This window comes from Anomaloglossus baeobatrachus, chromosome 9 (genome assembly GCF_048569485.1).
Source record: "Anomaloglossus baeobatrachus isolate aAnoBae1 chromosome 9, aAnoBae1.hap1, whole genome shotgun sequence".
Lineage (NCBI taxonomy): Eukaryota > Metazoa > Chordata > Amphibia > Anura > Aromobatidae > Anomaloglossus > Anomaloglossus baeobatrachus.
Window position 1 is genome coordinate 227,186,301 of NC_134361.1, and position 16,519 is coordinate 227,202,819.

The 16,519-nt window shown below is 57.6% G+C and overlaps 1 protein-coding gene across 1 annotated transcript in view; it reads right to left on the reverse strand.

The window, feature by feature from the left end:
• The window catches only part of LOC142251668 (calmodulin-regulated spectrin-associated protein 1-like), a 94,652-nt gene extending 80,389 nt beyond the window's left edge, over positions 1-14,263 (reverse strand). The window contains 1 exon segment of the mRNA XM_075324677.1: positions 14,073-14,263. The gene's annotated coding sequence lies outside the window, so the exon portion shown is untranslated.
• Between the last annotated feature and the right edge of the window lie 2,256 nt (positions 14,264-16,519).

Consider the following 16,519-nt stretch of genomic DNA (forward strand, 5'->3'; position numbering starts at 1 on the left):
ATACAGCGACCCCCGCTACACCCTCATCATCCTCCATCCTTGTATAGAGCGACCCCCGCTACACCCTCATCATCCTCCATCCTTGTATAGAGCGGCCCCCGCTACACCCTCATCATCCCCCATCCTTATATACAGCGACCCCCGCTACACCCTCATCATCCTCCATCCTTATATACAGCGACCCCCGCTACACCCTCATCATCCTCCATCCTTCTATACAGCGACCCCCGCTACACCCTCATCATCCTCCATCCTTGTATACAGCGACCCCCGCTACACCCTCATCATCCCCCATCCTTGTATAGAGCGACCCCCGCTACACCCTCATCATCCTCCAATCCTTGTATAGAGGGACCCCCGCTACACCCTCATCATCCTCCATCCTTGTATAGAGCGGCCCCCGCTACACCCTCATCATCCTCCATCCTTCTATACAGCGACTCCCGCTACACTCTCATTATCCTCCATCCTTCTATACAGCGACCCCCGCTACACCCTCATCATCCTCAATCCTTATATACAGCGACCCCCGCTACACCCTCATCATCCTCCATCCTTCTATACAGCGACCCCCGCTACACCCTCATCATCCTCCATCCTTGTATAGAGCGGCCCCCGCTACACCCTCATCATCCCCCATCCTTATATACAGCGACCCCCGCTACACCCTCATCATCCTCCATCCTTATATACAGCGACCCCCGCTACACCCTCATCATCCTCCATCCTTGTATAGAGGGACCCCCGCTATACCCTAATCATCCTCCATCCTTGTATACAGCGACCCCCGCTACACCCTCATCCTTGTATAGAGCGACCCCCGCTACACCCTCATCATCCTCCAATCCTTGTATAGAGGGACCCCCGCTACACCCTCATCATCCTCCATCCTTGTATAGAGCGGCCCCCGCTACACCCTCATCATCCTCCATCCTTCTATACAGCGACCCCCGCTACACCCTCATCATCCTCAATCCTTATATACAGCGACCCCCGCTACACCCTCATCATCCTCAATCCTTATATACAGCGACCCCCGCTACACCCTCATCATCCTCCATCCTTGTATAGAGCGACCCCCGCTACACCCTCAACATCCTCCATCCTTGTATAGAGCGACCCCCGCTACACCCTCATCATCCTCCATCCTTATATAGAGCAACCCCCGCTACACCCTCATCATCCTCCATCCTTGTATAGAGGGACCCTCGCAACACCCTCATCATCCTCCATCCTTGTATAGAGGGACCCTCGCTACACCCTCATCATCCTCCATCCTTCTATACAGCGACCCCCGCTACACCCTCATCATCCGCCATCCTTGTATAGAGCGACCCCCGCTACACCCTCATCATCCTCCATCCTTGTATACAGTGATCCCCGCTACACCCTCATCATCCTCCATCCTTGTATACAGTGATCCCCGCTACACCCTCATCATCCTCCATCCTTGTATACAGTGATCCCCGCTACACCCTCATCATCCTCCATCCTTGTATACAGTGACCCCCGCTACACCCTCATCATCCTCCATCCTTGTATACAGTGATTCCAGCTATACCCTCATCATCCTCCATCCTTGTATACAGAGACCCCCGCTACACCCTCATCATCCTCCATCCTTGTATACAGTGATCCCCGCTACACCCTCATCATCCCCCATCCTTGTATACAGTGATCCCAGCTACACCCTCATCATCCTCCATCCTTGTATACAGTGATCCCCGCTACACCCTCATCATCCTCAATCCTTTTATACAGCGACCCCAGCTACACCCTCATCATCCTCAATCCTTGTATACAGTGATCCCCGCTACACCCTCATCATCCTCCATCCTTGTATACAGTGATCCCCAGCTATACCCTTATCATCCTCCATCCTTTTATACAGCGACCCCAGCTATACCCTCATCATCCTCAATCCTTGTATAGAGCGACCCCCGCTACACCCTCATCATCCTCCATCCTTGTATAGAGCGACCCCCGCTACACCCTCATCATCCTCCATCCTTGTATAGAGCGACCCCCGCTACACCCTCATCATCCTCCATCCTTGTATAGAGCGACCCCCGCTACACCCTCATCATCCTCCATCCTTGTATAGAGCGACCCCCGCTACACCCTCATCATCCTCCATCCTTATATAGAGCGACCCCCGCTACACCCTCATCATCCTCCATCCTTGTATAGAGCGACCCCCGCTACACCCTCATCATCCTCCATCCTTGTATAGAGCGACCCCCGCTACACCCTCATCATCCTCCATCCTTGTATAGAGCGACCCCCGCTACACCCTCATCATCCTCCATCCTTGTATAGAGCGACCCCCGCTACACCCTCATCATCCTCCATCCTTATATAGAGCGACCCCCGCTATACCCTAATCATCCTCCATCCTTGTATAGAGGGACCCCCGCTACACCCTCATCATCCTCCATCCTTCTATACAGCGACTCCCGCTACACTCTCATTATCCTCCATCCTTCTATACAGCGACCCCCGCTACACCCTCATCATCCTCAATCCTTATATACAGCGACCCCCGCTACACCCTCATCATCCTCCATCCTTGTATAGAGCGACCCCCGCTACACCCTCAACATCCTCCATCCTTGTATACAGTGATCCCCGCTACACTCTCATCATCCTCCATCCTTGTATAGAGCGACCCCCGCTACACCCTCAACATCCTCCATCCTTGTATACAGTGATCCCCGCTACACCCTCATCATCCTCAATCCTTTTATACAGCGACCCCAGCTATACCCTCATCATCCTCCATCCTTGTATACAGTGATCCCCGCTACACCCTCATCATCCTCAATCCTTTTATACAGCGACCCCAGCTATACCCTCATCATCCTCCATCCTTGTATACAGTGATCCCCAGCTACACCCTCATCATCCTCCATCCTTGTATAGAGCGACCCCCGCTACACCCTCAACATCCTCCATCCTTGTATAGAGCGACCCCCGCTACACCCTCATCATCCTCCATCCTTATATAGAGCAACCCCCGCTACACCCTCATCATCCTCCATCCTTGTATAGAGGGACCCTCGCTAGACCCTCATCATCCTCCATCCTTGTATAGAGGGACCCTCGCTACACCCTCATCATCCTCCATCCTTCTATACAGCGACCCCCGCTACACCCTCATCATCCGCCATCCTTGTATAGAGCGACCCCCGCTACACCCTCATCATCCTCCATCCTTGTATAGAGGGACCCTCGCAACACCCTCATCATCCTCCATCCTTGTATAGAGGGACCCTCGCTACACCCTCATCATCCTCCATCCTTCTATACAGCGACCCCCGCTACACCCTCATCATCCGCCATCCTTGTATAGAGCGACCCCCGCTACACCCTCATCATCCTCCATCCTTGTATACAGTGATCCCCGCTACACCCTCATCATCCTCCATCCTTGTATACAGTGATCCCCGCTACACCCTCATCATCCTCCATCCTTGTATACAGTGACCCCCGCTACACCCTCATCATCCTCCATCCTTGTATACAGTGATCCCAGCTATACCCTCATCATCCTCCATCCTTGTATACAGTGATCCCCGCTACACCCTCATCATCCTCAATCCTTTTATACAGCGACCCCAGCTATACCCTCATCATCCTCCATCCTTGTATACAGTGATCCCCGCTACACCCTCATCATCCTCAATCCTTTTATACAGCGACCCCAGCTATACCCTCATCATCCTCAATCCTTGTATACAGTGATCCCCGCTACACCCTCATCATCCTCAATTCTTTTATACAGCGACCCCAGCTATACCCTCATCATCCTCAATCCTTTTATACAGCGACCCCAGCTATACCCTCATCATCCTCAATGCTTGAGGAGCAGTAGTGGCCGCCATAATCACCCCATATTCTACATAGAAAACGGATCAAACCGAATGATCATTTTTACATTAGTATAATATGGATTATAAAACGATTCTTCCACAATCGTAATCCTCCTTGTGGCCACTTCCAGGCATCCACTAGCCAATAGAAACACTGTCAGGATGCACGATGGTCAGGATTTACCACAACCGTTTCCAAAACCGGCACGGAAATGTAATAAATTGTTAGCTGCATGTGTATCTCCTGGGGTGCGGCATCGATACGGGCGACCGGCTCCAAGCTTCCCTCCTAAACTAATCTTCAAAACTGGGGATCCCGATCAGCCGACCGTTCAGCAGCCTTTATTTAAAGGGAACCTGTCAGCAGGGATATTAAATATGGGAATAGTAGTGTTCTATCTGTACAGGAGTTTGTCGCCCCTCCCCAAGAATAAGAAGAAAATATACCGTATTTTTCGCTTTATAAAACGCACTGGATTATAAGATGCACCCCAACTTTAGATATGGGGAAAAAAAAAAAAAAAAAAGCAAAAATAAAATAGGGTCCGTCTTATACTCCTGTGGGGTCTTACCAAAAGGATATGGGGAGGGGGGGGGGGGCGGCACAGGAGGCGGTTGGAGTTGGGCGATACCGCAGGTGCTGTGGTGGGGCTGTGCTGGCAGCATTTGGGGGGCTGAGCGGAGCAGAGTGGTTTGGCGAGTGTCCCACATGCTTTGTCGGCAGTGCGGACTTCAAAGAAATGGTGCCCAGAGGTGGTGCATGAGCAGAGAGCTCCATCCGCGCACGCATCGACTGCAGACGCCATTATTTGAAGCCAGAGCATCTGGGACACCCACCGAACCACCCGGCTCCACACAGCCAGCCGACACAGCCAGCCGACACAGCCAGCCGACGCAGCCAGCCGACGCAGCCAGCCAGCCGACGCAGCCAGCCAACACAGCCAGCCAACACAGCCAGCCAGCACAGCCAGCCGACACAGCCAGCCGACACAGCCAGCCAACACAGCCAGCCAGCACAGCCAGCCGACACAGCCAGCCGACACAGCCAGCCGACACAGCCAGCCGACACAGCCAGCCGACACAGCCAGCCGACACAGCCAGCCGACACAGCCAGCCGACACAGCCAGCCGACACAGCCAGCCGACACAGCCAGCCGACACAGCCAGCCAGCCAGCCGACACAGCCAGCCAGCCAGCACAGCCAGCCGACACAGCCAGCCGACACAGCCAGCCGACACAGCCAGCCGACACAGCCAGCCGACACAGCCAGCCGACACAGCCAGCCGACACAGCCAGCCGACACAGCCAGCCGACACAGCCAGCCGACACAGCCAGCCGACACAGCCAGCCGACACAGCCAGCCAACACAGCCAGCCAGCCAGCCGACACAGCCAGCCAGCCAACACAGCCAGCCAGCACAGCCAGCCGACACAGCCAGCCAGCACAGCCAGCCGACACAGCCAGCCAGCACAGCCAGCCAGCACAGCCAGCCAACACAGCCAGCCGGCACAGCCAGCCAGCACAGCCAGCACAGCCAGCCGACACAGCCAGCCAGCCGACACAGCCAGCCAGCCAGCACAGCCAGCCGACACAGCCAGCCAGCCGACACAGCCAGCCAGCCGACACAGCCAGCCAGCCGACACAGCCAGCCAGCCGACACAGCCAGCCAGCCGACACAGCCAGCCAGCCGACACAGCCAGCCAGCCGACACAGCCAGCCAGCCGACACAGCCAGCCAGCCGACACAGCCAGCCAGCCGACACAGCCAGCCAGCCGACACAGCCAGCCAGCCAGCCGACACAGCCAGCCAGCCGACACAGCCAGCCAGCCGACACAGCCAGCCAGCCGACACAGCCAGCCAGCCGACACAGCCAGCCAACACAGCCAGCCGACACAGCCAGCCGGCACAGCCAGCCGGCACAGCCAGCCGGCACAGCCAGCCAGCCGACACAGCCAGCCAGCCGACACAGCCAGCCAGCCGACACAGCCAGCCGACACAGCCAGCCGACACAGCCAGCCAGCCGACACAGCCAGCCAGCCGACACAGCCAGCCAGCCGACACAGCCAGCCAGCCGACACAGCCAGCCAACACAGCCAGCCGACACAGCCAGCCAGCCGACACAGCCAGCCAGCCGACACAGCCAGCCAACACAGCCAGCCGACACAGCCAGCCAGCCGACACAGCCAGCCGACACAGCCAGCCGACACAGCCAGCCGACACAGCCAGCCGACACAGCCAGCCGACACAGCCAGCCGACACAGCCAGCCGACACAGCCAGCCAGCACAGCCAGCCAGCACAGCCAGCACAGCCAGCCAGCCAACACAGCCAGCCAGCCAACACAGCCAGCCAGCCAACACAGCCAGCCAACACAGCCAGCCGGCACAGCCAGCCGGCACAGCCAGCCGGCACAGCCAGCCGGCACAGCCAGCCGACACAGCCAGCCAGCCGACACAGCCAGCCGGCACAGCCAGCCGACACAGCCAGCCAGCCAACACAGCCAGCCAGCCAACACAGCCAGCCGACACAGCCAGCCATCCGACACAGCCAGCCAGCCGACACAGCCAGCCAGCCGACACAGCCAGCCAGCCGACACAGCCAGCCAGCCGACACAGCCAGCCAGCCGACACAGCCAGCACAGCACAGCCAGCACAGCACAGCCAGCACAGCCAGCCGACACAGCCAGCCGACACAGCCAGCCAGCCGACACAGCCAGCACAGCACAGCCAGCACAGCACAGCCAGCACAGCACAGCCAGCACAGCACAGCCAGCACAGCCAGCCAGCACAGCACAGCCAGCACAGCACAGCCAGCACAGCACAGCCAGCACAGCACAGCCAGCACAGCCAGCACAGCACAGCCAGCACAGCCAGCACAGCCAGCACAGCCAGCCGACACAGCCAGCCAACACAGCCAGCCAGCACAGCCAGCCAGCACAGCCGCCAACACAGCCAGCCAGCACAGCCAGCCAGCACAGCCAGCCAGCACAGCCAGCCAGCACAGCCGCCGACACAGCCAGCACAGCCAGCCAACACAGCCAGCCAACACAGCCAGCCGGCACAGCCAGCCAGCCAACACAGCCAGCCAGCCGACACAGCCAGCCAGCCGACACAGCCAGCCAACACAGCCAGCCAGCACAGCCAGCCGACACAGCCAGCCGGCACAGCCAGCCGGCACAGCCAGCCAGCCAACACAGCCAGCCAGCCAGCCAACACAGCCAGCCAGCCAGCCAACACAGCCAGCCAGCCAACACAGCCAGCCAGCCAGCCAGCCGACACAGCCAGCCAGCCGACACAGCCAGCCAGCCGACACAGCCAGCCAGCCGACACAGCCAGCCAGCCGACACAGCCAGCCAGCCGACACAGCCAGCCAGCCGACACAGCCAGCCAGCCGACACAGCCAGCCAGCCGACACAGCCAGCCAGCCGACACAGCCAGCCAGCCGACACAGCCAGCCAGCCGACACAGCCAGCCAGCCGACACAGCCAGCCGACACAGCCAGCCGACACAGCCAGCCAGCCGACACAGCCAGCCAGCCGACACAGCCAGCCAACACAGCCAGCCGACACAGCCAGCCGACAGCCAGCCAGCACAGCCAGCCAGCCAACACAGCCAGCCGGCACAGCCAGCCAGCCGACACAGCCAGCCAGCCGACACAGCCAGCCGACACAGCCAGCCGACACAGCCAGCCGACACAGCCAGCCGACACAGCCAGCCAGCCAACACAGCCAGCCGACACAGCCAGCCAGCCGACACAGCCAGCCGACACAGCCAGCCAGCCGACACAGCCAGCCAGCCGACACAGCCAGCCAGCCGACACAGCCAGCCAGCCGACACAGCCAGCCAGCCGACACAGCCAGCCAGCCGACACAGCCAGCCAGCCGACACAGCCAGCCAGCCGACACAGCCAGCCGACACAGCCAGCACAGCACAGCCAGCACAGCACAGCCAGCACAGCACAGCCAGCACAGCCAGCCGACACAGCCAGCCGACACAGCCAGCACAGCACAGCCAGCACAGCACAGCCAGCACAGCCAGCCAGCACAGCCAGCCAGCACAGCACAGCACAGCCAGCACAGCCAGCACAGCCAGCCGACACAGCCAGCCAACACAGCCAGCCAGCACAGCCAGCCAGCACAGCCGCCAACACAGCCAGCCAGCACAGCCAGCCAGCACAGCCAGCCAGCACAGCCAGCCAGCACAGCCAGCCAGCAAGCACAGCCGCCAGCACAGCCGCCAGCACAGCCAGCCGGCACAGCCAGCCAGCCAACACAGCCAGCCAGCACAGCCAGCCAGCACAGCCAGCCAGCACAGCCGCCGACACAGCCAGCCAACACAGCCAGCCAACACAGCCAGCCAACACAGCCAGCCAACACAGCCAGCCAGCCAGCACAGCCGGCACAGCCGCCAACACAGCCAGCCGACACAGCCAGCCAACACAGCCAGCCAACACAGCCAGCCAGCCAGCACAGCCAGCCAGCCAGCACAGCCGGCACAGCCGCCAACACAGCCAGCCGACACAGCCAGCCGACACAGCCAGCCGACACAGCCAGCCAGCACAGCCAGCCGACACAGCCAGCCGACACAGCCAGCCAGCCAGCACAGCCACCAACACAGCCAGCCAGCACAGCCAGCCAGCCAACACAGCCAGCCAGCCAACACAGCCAGCCAGCCAACACAGCCAGCCAGCCAGCACAGCCAGCCGACACAGCCAGCCGACACAGCCAGCCGACACAGCCAGCCGACACAGCCAGCCGACACAGCCAGCCGACACAGCCAGCCGACACAGCCAGCCGACACAGCCAGCCGACACAGCCAGCCACCACAGCCAGCCGACACAGCCAGCCGACACAGCCAGCCAGCCAGCACAGCCACCAACACAGCCAGCCAGCACAGCCAGCCAGCCAACACAGCCAGCCAACACAGCCAGCCAGCCAACACAGCCAGCCGACACAGCCAGCCGACACAGCCAGCCGACACAGCCAGCCGACACAGCCAGCCGACACAGCCAGCCGACACAGCCCGCCGACACAGCCCGCCGACACAGCCCGCCGACACAGCCCGCCGACACAGCCCGCCGACACAGCCCGCCGACACAGCCAGCCGACACAGCCCGCCAACACAGCCAGCCAACACAGCCAGCCAACACAGCCAGCCAACACAGCCAGCCAACACAGCCAGCCAACACAGCCAGCCAACACAGCCAGCCAACACAGCCAGCCAACACAGCCAGCCAACACAGCCAGCCAACACAGCCAGCCAACACAGCCAGCCAACACAGCCAGCCGACACAGCCAGCCAGCCAGCACAGCCACCAACACAGCCAGCCAGCACAGCCAGCCAGCCAACACAGCCAGCCAACACAGCCAGCCAGCCAACACAGCCAGCCAGCCAACACAGCCAGCCGACACAGCCAGCCGACACAGCCAGCCGACACAGCCAGCCGACACAGCCAGCCGACACAGCCAGCCGACACAGCCAGCCGACACAGCCAGCCGACACAGCCAGCCGACACAGCCAGCCGACACAGCCAGCCAGCACAGCCAGCCAGCCAACACAGCCAGCCAACACAGCCCGCCAACACAGCCAGCCAACACAGCCAGCCAACACAGCCAGCCAACACAGCCAGCCAACACAGCCAGCCAACACAGCCAGCCAACACAGCCAGCCAACACAGCCAGCCAACACAGCCAGCCAACACAGCCAGCCAACACAGCCAGCCAACACAGCCAGCCAACACAGCCAGCCAACACAGCCAGCCAACACAGCCAGCCAACACAGCCGCCAACACAGCCAGCCAGCCAACACAGCCAGCCAGCACAGCCAGCCAGCACAGCCAGCCAGCACAGCCAGCCAGCACAGCCAGCCAGCAGAGCCAGCCAACACAGCCGCCAACACAGCCAGCCAACACAGCCAGCCAACACAGCCAGCCAACACAGCCAGCCAACACAGCCAGCCAACACAGCCAGCCAACACAGCCGCCAACACAGCCAGCCAGCCAACACAGCCAGCCAGCACAGCCAGCCAGCAGAGCCAGCCAGCACAGCCAGCCAGCACAGCCAGCCAACACAGCCGCCGGCACAGCCGCCGACACAGCCAGCCAACACAGCCGCCGGCACAGCCAGCCAACGCAGCCGCCGGCACAGCCAGCCAACGCAGCCGCCGGCACAGCCAGCCAACGCAGCCGCCGGCACAGCCAGCCAACGCAGCCGCCGGCACAGCCAGCCAACGCAGCCGCCGGCACAGCCAGCCAACACAGCCAGCCGGCACAGCCAGCACAGCCCCCACCGGAATCCGCACTGCAGCCAGCTCAGCACCCATTCTTCACCTCCTGGTAAGCTACATTCAGATTTTAAGATGCGCCTCTTATTTTCCTCCCAAATTTTTGGGAGGAAAAATGCGTCTTATAATTTGAAAAATACGGTATGTAGAATAATAATAATAATGAGATAAATGTATGTGTATAAAATATTATATATTTTTAATGATTTTTTTTCTCCTCTGGGGGGGCGTGACAAGAACACACGCACTAACATGCACACTAATATTATATACATACATACACAAACATATACAGTATATACACACGTAAATATATATTAAATCAGGGTGCCCGTACACTGTGGGCATATCAATGCACTTGTTTGGCTTCCTCCAAGTGCCCTGACACCACCAAATGCACTTTTAGCTTAATTTGCACATTGCTTGTGCCCTGCAAAAAAAGGTATTCTTATATTCTTATTTTGGGGAGAACAAGTGTCTATTCTGCCATAATTACTTTTATAGGTAAAACGTAATTGCTGATTTCCTTTAAATGAAATTAAAAAAAACAACTAAATGAAATAAATCAGAGAACCCTTATTACGATAATTATATGGTCACTTAAAGAAAAAAATATTAAAATAACAGCATTTGACACAAGGCAATGATTTATGATCATTTTTCCCCAAGCGTTTCATTACAAAGTCCTCGCTATGTGCAGCTTTCATTCTATATCAATATTCCGTATTCGCCATGTAGGACCGGACAGGACATCCTAATTAAACTTTCTCTGTGCACCCCGTTCCCCAGGAACACAAAGAAGAGGTCTGATCGCTCGGGGGCCCCGATTCTTTGTTGCTCCAGGTCCACAGAACTGATGGCACCGGTCGCTTTGTATAAAGGGGGGGGATTTGTTACTGTGCAGCAGAAATCCGTGGCTGTGGGGGTCTCGTGGTGTGAGGTTATTGTGTGTTTTGGGAGCAGATTTTTTTTTTGTTTAAACAGACATGAAGAATACAAAGGCAGCTGCTGACAGGGCCAAAACAGAGGATTCCCCCCCCCCCCCCCCCCCCCGTGCACGGCGGCCCCGCACCTCTCACTACCAGGGACGCACGCTCCGCTTGTATCCGGGCCCCACCTTAATGATCAGTCTGACAATAACCCTTAATACATTCTTATCCCATCATGTCCAGATGCAGCTTATAGTGCACCGTGCATTTAGGGGACACATCGGAAGCCCCCTGTTTAAATGGGCTGACAGCACAACCATATGGAGTCTATAGCCCCCTCCCCACTGTGCTTAACTAATTAGCACTAACACCTCTCCCCCGGTCCCCGGCATAAGCCGGGCGCCCTCCCTCCTCTCCAGCCCCCCACCCTGAGCACACCCATCATTCACTCCCACCGCACGAGGTTTGCCAGCTAGATCCTTGTGCCCATGGCCGTTCCTCTAGATATCATCCATTCTGGATACATTGCTACAATGTGAAGGATGTACCAATTACAGAGGGGGAATCGTGTGTATGGTCAGCATCACACATCTGACACTGGTGGTCCGGGTACAGACTAGTGGTGGGCCTCCTGACCCGCACCCAGAGGTCTCACATATAAGGCCTCCGACATGCTGGGAGTTCCAAAAAAATGGAGATGAAGCAACTGCAAAACATCCCACCCCAGTCCCGTCCAGATGTGCAGTCTGAGCGCCCGGTGGGGCCTAGTTTTACCCGTCAGATGGGCCACGCTGCGATTCTAAGTCCACGTGGAAAAGCGCTGGTGTGAACTGTACCATTAACCAATGCGTGGTTGATATTCTGTGCCAAGTCCCAATCCACCAATGATCCCTGAGGGTCTGTGTGACGCCCCCTCCACCTACTAGGGTCCTACCCCTCCGTTACATCCATGCACCCTATAGGCAGTCATTATCTTCCCGGACTGACCATGGTCTCCACACCGCACCTTACACCCTCATATTTGCCCGGACTGACCACAGGTCTCCACCCTGCACCTTACACCCCCATATCTGCCCGGACTGACCATGGTCTCCACCCTGCACCTTACACCCCCATATCTGCCCGGACTGACCATGGTCTCCACCCTGCACCTTACACCCCCATATCTGCCCGGACTGACCATGGTCTCCACCCTGCACCTTACACCCCCATATCTGCCCGGACTGACCATGGTCTCCACCCTGCACCTTACACCCCCATATCTGCCCGGACTGACCACAGGTCTCCACCCCGCACCTTACACCCCCATATCTGCCCGGACTGACCGCAGGTCTCCACCCTGCACCTTACACCCCCATATCTGCCCGGACTGACCACAAGTCACCACACCGCACCTTACACCCCCATATCTGCCCGGACTGACCATGGTCTCCACCCCGCATCTTACACCCTCATATCTGCCCGGACTGACCACAAGTCTCCACACCGGACCTTACACCCCCATATCTGCCCGGACTGACCATGGTCTCCACCCTGCACCTTACACCCCCATATCTGCCCGGACTGACCATTGTCTCCACACCGCACCTTACACCCCCATATCTGCCCGGACTGACCACAAGTCTCCACACCGGACCTTACACCCTCATATCTGCCCGGACTGACCACAAGTCTCCACCCTGCACCTTACACCCCCATATCTGCCCGGACTGACCATTGTCTCCACACCGCACCTTACACCCCCATATCTGCCCGGACTGACCATGGTCTCCACCCTGCACCTTACACCCCCATATCTGCCCGGACTGACCACAGATCTCCACACCGGAGCTTACATCCTCATATCTGCCCGGACTGACCAGGAGTGTCCACACCGGACCTTGTACCCTCATATTTGCCTGGACTGACCATGAGTCTCCACACCGGACCTTGCACCCTCATATTTGCCCGGACTGACTATGAGTGTCCACCCCGGAGCTTACATCCTCATACTTGCCCAGACTGACCATGAGTCTCCACCCCGGACCTTGCACCCTCATATTTGCCCGGACTGACTATGAGTGTCCACCCCGGAGCTTACATCCTCATACTTGCCCAGACTGACCATGAGTCTCCACCCCGGACCTTGCACCCTCATATCTGCCCAGACTGACCACAGGTCTCCACGCCGCATGTTACACCCTCATATTTGCCAGGATTGACCATTGGTCTCCACACCGCACCTTACACCCTCATATCTGCCTGGACTGACCATGGTCTCCACACCGCACCTTACACCCTTATATTTGGCAGGGCTGACTATGTCACCACAACAGACCTTACACCCCGATACTTGCCTGGACTGACCGCAGGTCTCCACCCCAGACCTTACACTCTCAGATTCGTGCAGTATGAAATGTGGCCTCAGGGGCTTCTCCACAATTAGAAAAACCTGGCTGTTCTCTTTTTACCCCCCCTAAAAAAAAAAATAGCACCGCACCCTTATGGGTTCTGCCAGTATTACAGATAAGCTCCATAGAAGTCAATGGACCAGGCTGCAATACCCGCTGCAGACAGGTGTGGCGCTGTTTTGTCCGTAGAAAGCAGCCATGTTTCTCCAGCGGTAGACGTCCCCAGGTAACTATGCGACATAATATGTGGCGATGCTCCCCCCCAGAACAGCGCCCCAATACGCTTGTGTCCACACTGCCTTTTATATATAGGTACTGTAAGCTCCGCCCCAATGTGATGACATCACTGTGCACTTAGGTTATGTCATTGTGATCGGTGCCGCCCACTTAAAGGGCCAGAGATATGTGGAGACCCCCAGATATAGGGGAACCCCCCACTACGTTACTGTCCATGTTACAAATCAATAAAGTTGTATTTTTATTTTTTTCCAATAGTGCACCTGTCCCCCCCACCCTAAATTACAGCCCCCCCATGCAATAACACTCAGCCCCCTGTCACAGCGCAGGAGGCACCTGCCACAACGGCCGCCGGCAGAGGCTTACCTCTATGGGCTCCGGGCACCGAACATCCCCTCTCACCTCACCGGCGAGGCCTACATGTCACCGGGCCCGGGGGCTCCCTCACCGAGGAGACCCCTCCCTCCGGCCAGCGCACAGCCGAGTCCTCTGCCCGCTTCTTTAGGTCGCAGCCGCCTCCCGGGGGCCGCTCGGTGCCGCAGACACTGACAGGGAATCCGTTGGTTACCCGGGGATGTGACTGCGCATGCGCACCTGGTTGCTAGCGCTCAACCTGGGGAACAAGCGACGGCGGTAGGACGCATGCGCCCAGAGCGCCTGCTGGTCTGGCCGCGCAGGCGCGACGGGTTAATAGCGAAACGCCTAGGAATGCGAAGCAGCTTATGCGCATGCGTCGTCCCATTCAACCCATTGTCATCCTCCATTGTGCCTTTTAAGGCATAGGCCACGCCCCATATGTGTCAGCTCTGTGTGTGGTACCCAGACTGTGCAGGGGGCTCCATCACAGGAGCCTGCCAAAAACACACAAAAGGGCAGAGGAAACACAAAAACCCTGCAAAAGGGCCAAACACACGATAAATGGGATCTCCTCCTGTCATATACTCATTATACGACTGAATAAGCCCCAAACCTACAAAATACAGGCGACGACATGTCCGCCGGTGGTCCTTATGGGGACTGTATACATCGACAGCACAGAAAGCTGAGATATAGGGGCTGTATGAAGCGGGAGAGGCTTTATCCATCAATAGAAACAAATGCAGCTCCCCGGGGTGGTGAAAAGTCTCATATACACCCCGCAGGGGCGTTATTTTATGTAACGAGTAATGATGAGTGGGCACTACCATGCTCAGGTGCTCAGTACTGGTAACTAGTGATGAGCGGGCACTACCATGCTCAGGTGCTCAGTACTGGTAACTAGTGATGAGTGGGCACTACCATGCTCAGGTGCTCAGTACTGGTAACTAGTGATGAGCGGGCACTACCATGCTCAGGTGCTCAGTACTGGTAACTAGTGATGAGCGGGCACTACCATGCTCGGGTGCTCAGTACTGGTAACTAGTGATGAGGGGACACTACCATGCTCAGGTGCTCAGTACTGGTAACTAGTGATGAGCAGGCACTACCATGCTCAGGTGCTCAGTACTGGTAACTAGTGATGAGCAGGCACTACCATGCTCAGGTGCTCAGTACTGGTAACTAGTGATGAGGGGACACTACCATGCTCAGGTGCTCAGTACTGGTAACTAGTGATGAGCAGGCACTACCATGCTCAGGTGCTCTGTACTGGTAACTAGTGATGAGCGGGCACTACCATGCTCGGGTGCTCAGTACTGGTAACTAGAGATGAGCGGGCACTACCATGCTCAGGTGCTCAGTACTGGTAACGAGTGATGAGCAGGCACTACCATGCTCGGGTGCTCAGTACTGGTAACTAGTGATGAGCGGGCACTACCATGCTCGGGTGCTCAGTACTGGTAACGAGTGATGAGCGGGCACTACCATGCTCAGGTGCTCGGTACTTGTAACTAGTGATGAGTGGGCACTACCATGCTCTGTATTTATAACGAGCCGTTGGGCGCAACTCGAGTGCAATGGAAGTCAGTTGGGGAAAATGCTTGAGTTTCCCATTGACTTCCATTTTGTTCGGTACTCGAGTCGCACCGTTCGAGCGTCTGACTGCTCATTACGAGTAGCGAGCACCTGGGCATGGTAGTGCCCACTCATCACTAGTAATGAAAGAAAAATAAAAAATGAGCGTCGTGTTCTCCACAAGCCACAAGTAGGCACAGGAGGGAAATAGCTCCTTTATAATAAGATGCCACCAGAGGATGGCCATCAGGGCTCCACCCAGGTGACTGGGCCCAACCTCACCGGGCAAGTGACTAAGGCCGGTTTGGAGCACAGACTCCAATGTCCGAGCTGCCGCAGGTCTCCTGACCCCAACTCCACCGTCTCCACGGCCTATAAGAGGCTGTCAGGTTTGGGTCCGGAGACCTGTGGTGCTCCAGTCTCGGATACGGGAATCTGGTGTGATCTATAAGTAGACTAATTCATAGACAATATGGGCCCTTAGATTAGAAGTTCTAAAAGGCCTTCTGTTCTCCTTCACCAAATCTATTTTATGGGTCCAAAAAGAATAAATGTAGCCCCCTATACAGCATCTCCATAGCTCCTCATCACCAATGATGGAACTGTGACGCCCTGGGCAAGCCAGGGGTCACAGGTCACAACACCACACGCACCCCACATTCCCTGCAGGAACACCTAGGTCAAAACTCAAATCCTCGTTGCCTTCCTCCAGGGGCTGGTGTCCACACCAGGGGGTGGGCCAGGCGGGTGGCTCCACCCACCAAGGAGTACACAGCTCTGGAGGCGGGAAAACCAGGAGATGAAGTGGAGAGTCCAAAGTGAGAGGAAGCGGTAGAGGAGCTAGAGTAAGAGTGACAGAAAAGTGACAGCGAGAAGCCTGA